The sequence below is a fragment of the Lipophrys pholis genome, assembly GCF_963383615.2.
Source record: "Lipophrys pholis genome assembly, chromosome: 21".
Taxonomy (NCBI): domain Eukaryota; kingdom Metazoa; phylum Chordata; class Actinopteri; order Blenniiformes; family Blenniidae; genus Lipophrys; species Lipophrys pholis.
In genome coordinates this window covers 1829671-1834311 of record NC_137649.1, presented here as the reverse complement: position 1 = coordinate 1834311, position 4641 = coordinate 1829671, and positions in this window count along the sequence as shown.

Sequence of the window (4641 nt, the reverse complement as noted above, 5' to 3'; positions counted from 1 at the left end):
CGTTGAGCTGTGAATGTGGGCGGTTCTTTCTGTTTCCAAACAAGTATTTCTATTCCACATCAATACACAGTATTGTCGGACAATAGGATGAAAGAGTAAATGCTGTAGTCCATCCATGACGTAACACATGACACACATTGCAAATGACAAGATGGCCACAGTTTCAATGGACTCTCAGGGTAGGTCCGAATAGCCCCTCCTATCTCCTTATCTATGGACTTAACTTAACCCCCTGGATGACCTCACGGGGTTTAGAAAGGTGTTAGGAGGCTTCCTAAAGGAGTTAGTGAAAGGTGTTAGGAGGCTTCCTAAAGGAGTTAAGGAAAGGTGTTAGGAGGCTTCCTAAAGGAGTTAGTGAAAGATGTTAGGAGGCTTCCTAAAGGAGTTAAGGAAAGGTGTTAGGAGGCTTCCTAAAGGAGTTAGTGAAAGGTGTTAGGAGACTTCCTAAAGGAGTTAGTGAAAGGTGTTAGGAGGCTTCCTAAAGGAGTTAAGGAAAGGTGTTAGGAGGCTTCCTAAAGGAGTTAAAGAAAGGTGTTAGGAGGCTTCCTAAAGGAGTTAAGGAAAGGTGTTAGGAGGCTTCCTAAAGGAGTTAGTGAAAGATGTTAGGAGGCTTCCTAAAGGAGTTAAGGAAAGGTGTTAGGAGGCTTCCTAAAGGAGTTAGTGAAAGGTGTTAGGAGGCTTCCTAAAGGAGTTAGTAAAGGAGATCACGGTGGTGAGGCAGTCAGACTTTCACTTAGTGACGTCATAATAATGCGACGGCGGCTCTAGTTAGTGACGTCTGCCATGGTGGGGAAAGAACTACAAGTTTCTGAAAATGAACTACAAAAAGTTAATCTGGGTTCTAGATGATTTCAAGTGGTTCTAGGCAGATTATTGCTTTGGTAACTTACATGATCTGCTCCTTTTTCAGTCATCCTGAGTTTCCCTGAACGCTCCGATGAGCGGGTTCCTTTAAATGTTGTCGCTGCAAGGAATTGTGGGGGAACATGAGCTGGTCTCCTTTGGTAAAGGAAGCATCATTGTTTCCTAGGCTAAAGGAGGTTCTAAAGGAAGCATCAGTGGTTCCTAGGCTAAAAGTGGTTCTAAAGGAAGCATCAGTGGTTCCTAGGCTAAAGGAGGTTCTAAAGGAAGCATCAGTGGTTCCTGAACTAAAGGGGGTTCTAAAGGAAGCATCAGTGGTTCCTGAACTAAAGGAGGTTCTAAAGGAAGCATCAGTGGTTCCTAGGCTAAAGGAGGTCCTAAAGGAAGCATCAGTGGTTCCTAGGCTAAAGGAGGTCCTAAAGGAAGCATCAGTGGTTCCTAGGCTAAAGGAGGTTCTAAAGGAAGCATCATTGTTTCCTAGGCTAAAGGAGGTCCTAAAGGAAGCATCAGTGGTTCCTAGGCTAAAGGAGGTTCTAAAGGAAGCATCATTGTTTCCTAGGCTAAAGGAGGTTCTAAAGGAAGCATCAGTGGTTCCTAGGCTAAAAGTGGTTCTAAAGGAAGCATCAGTGGTTCCTAGGCTAAAGGAGGTTCTAAAGGAAGCATCAGTGGTTCCTGAACTAAAGGGGGTTCTAAAGGAAGCATCAGTGGTTCCTGAACTAAAGGAGGTTCTAAAGGAAGCATCAGTGGTTCCTAGGCTAAAGGAGGTCCTAAAGGAAGCATCAGTGGTTCCTAGGCTAAAGGAGGTCCTAAAGGAAGCATCAGTGGTTCCTAGGCTAAAGGAGGTTCTAAAGGAAGCATCAGTGGTTCCTAGGCTAAAGGAGGTTCTAAAGGAAGCATCAAGCCTCCTTTCCTTCCACTGTGTATATATATATATATATATATATATATATATATATATATATATATATATATATATATATATATATATATATATATATATACACAGTAAAACCTCCAAGGCCAAGTGTCCTCTGAAGACAGATGTCCTCTCTTCAGAGGGACGTGTCACGAGGACAAATTGTAGGACCAGTTGATATTGAACGAACCAAACACCAAATATGTCATGGTTTTTTAAAAGCACATAACTGAATTAATACAAGACGTTAACAATATAAATACATATATGCACATGTATATAAGATGTACACAAGATAATATTAGTTAAGATTTAATTTACTTCAGGGACGACAGTCCAGTTTCATCCTGAGTGGACCGGACTGGTAAGATATTACTATAATAACCTTTAAATTTACACTCCAACGTTTTTCTTTGTTGTGGTCACAGTGTGTGTAATGGAATTATCAATATTTTTACCAGATCAAACAGTTCGTACTGAAAATGATTCCAATCTCAACATAAAGTCCATTTTAATGAAACATTCTGGTGCAAAACACAATGAAATGTAAAATAAACCTTGTATTAATCCTCTATAAGCTCCTTGCTTGGTGGGACCAGACTGGAGCCTCTTGGAGGGTTCTGGTCCACGGGCCTTATGTTCTCTGCGGGAAAAGGAAAGTGAAACTTAAGGACGCGTGACGTCAAACTCGTCAAGCCCCTGTGCGCGAGGCTCCGACCCTCCGCGGGGATTTTCGGGATCGTGACGGTGTGGAAGTGACGGAGGTGAACCAGGAGTGTAGTATGGAGGCAATCAGGTATGCTGAGGCTGGGCGTGTCTGAAACAGTGAGATGTTGTTGCTCTCTTCCTGTCGTGGTTCCTCGGTGACCGTCTTCCGGGACGGATGAGGTCTCCAGTGGTTCGAGTGACTGGACCGATGGTCGCCGCCATCTTGTCCCGTCATTGCGGCACTAAACCTGAATCAGTGGAGACCAGATGGAGATTTGAGGCGACGCAGGCTGACGGGAAGACAGATGAGCTGAAACATGTCAGGAAGCAAGAAGTCCAGGCCACAGCTCTGCAGTTAATACCGCAGCAACTCACCGGAGTCTAAACATTTGTAATGAGGAAGCCTGAGCTGGTTAAGCCCTCATGGACGGCTTTATTTTAGGAATGTTGTGGCTGCAGAATGGTTAGGAAATGTTTCTAACTTTAAATTTTAATATGTGACCGTCAGCTATAGATCGTTATGAACCTCCATGACTGGCATTTTAGCATCAAGCTAAATAAATGCTGTCATGTGCCTGAAACGTCACGTGTGTGGTCACAGTGCTGCCCTGAACACATCCACATGCTACTGTTCATTCACTGCCATAGCGCCACCTATTGGTAAGAGGAAGTTTAAGGAATCCTGGTTTTAAAACTGTACTGTAGAACTTTAACCACAAATCAAGTTCAATCATCAGTGTGTGGCTAATCTGCATAATACGTCTGGAGGCGTGGCTGGAGGCGTGGCTGAGCTCCAGATGAAGGGTTGATGACATCACAGGACATCATAAAGGAACTTTGTCTTAATGTGATTTCACTTCAACAGGAGATTCACTTTGAAAGAAGAAGCAGAAGAACGTACAGCTGTTTTCAGTTTTCTGTTTGTTAATAAGCTAATTTCTCCACTGTTCACGTATTGTGACGCTACAAAACGACTTGCTGACACTGAAGAGACAAGCTTCGGCTTCTTTAAATCATTTGTTTTACCGATTTTCACTCAGGTAATTATTGGCATTTCATAATCATTCAAATATCAAAATGTGCTGCTTTTTTCAAAAGACATTCTTACTATGTTGTAACTATTTAATATATTTTAGATTCTTTGAAATATTTTAACTCTACAATTTCTTTTCCCATGTAAATGGATGGGGAAAGTTTTTAATATTCTTCAGCCTATACCTCTTGAACACCCGAGTGTAGTATGGATTCAATCATGTAGCACCCGCGGCCCGTGCAAAGTCTGCGGATACACAATGTGGAGAGCGTGGAGGGGTTGACGGAGAAGAGCTGCACAGAGCAGCACCATGGTGCAGCCAAGCGGCCATTATTCACATCTCAAAACTAATCTCCTGACACCACAGTGTCCGAATATTCTAATAATCGGGTCCAGCCCAAGTATTTTGGCCAGACAGCCACTCTAGCCTGTCAATTATTGGAGGGATGAAAGTTTGTCTGCTGGAGTCACCGCTCCTCCCATAGGGCTTTTCCACCAAAAAGAACCAGGTTCTAGTTCAGGGATGACGCCAGGGCCAGCATTATTAACTTGAAGGACTGACTTATTATCTTGTTCTCAATAACCCCGCCCCCAGCTGATAACGCATTAGATCTCGCTCTGGCCCCACTCTGGCCACGCTCTGGCCACGTTTTGGCCCCACTCTGGCCCCGCTCTTGTCACGCTCTTGCCACACTCTGGCCACGCTCTGGCCACGCTCTAGCCCCGCGCTGGCCACACTCTGGTCACACTCTGGTCACGCTCTGGCCACGCTCTGGCCACGCTCTGGCCCCGCGCTGGCCACACTCTGGTCACACTCTGGTCACGCTCTGGCCCCGCGCTGGCCACGCTCTGGTCACGCTCTGGCCACGCTCTGGCCACGCTCTGGCCACGCTCTGGCGTGGGGCCAGCTTAGCACCCGTTTAACCCTTCCACTTCGGGGGCGGTGACGATTTTGATGTCACTGGAACACGCGCCTTGCGGAGAGCATGGATTGGCTTTTATCAGTTTGCCAAAGAGTTGTTATGTTTGTGGATGTTCGATAAATGTCATTAAGAATGCAGACCTGAAGTTTTTCATTGTTCCCAAGGAGACGGGACGTCGAGAAATAGAACCGGACTGGAAG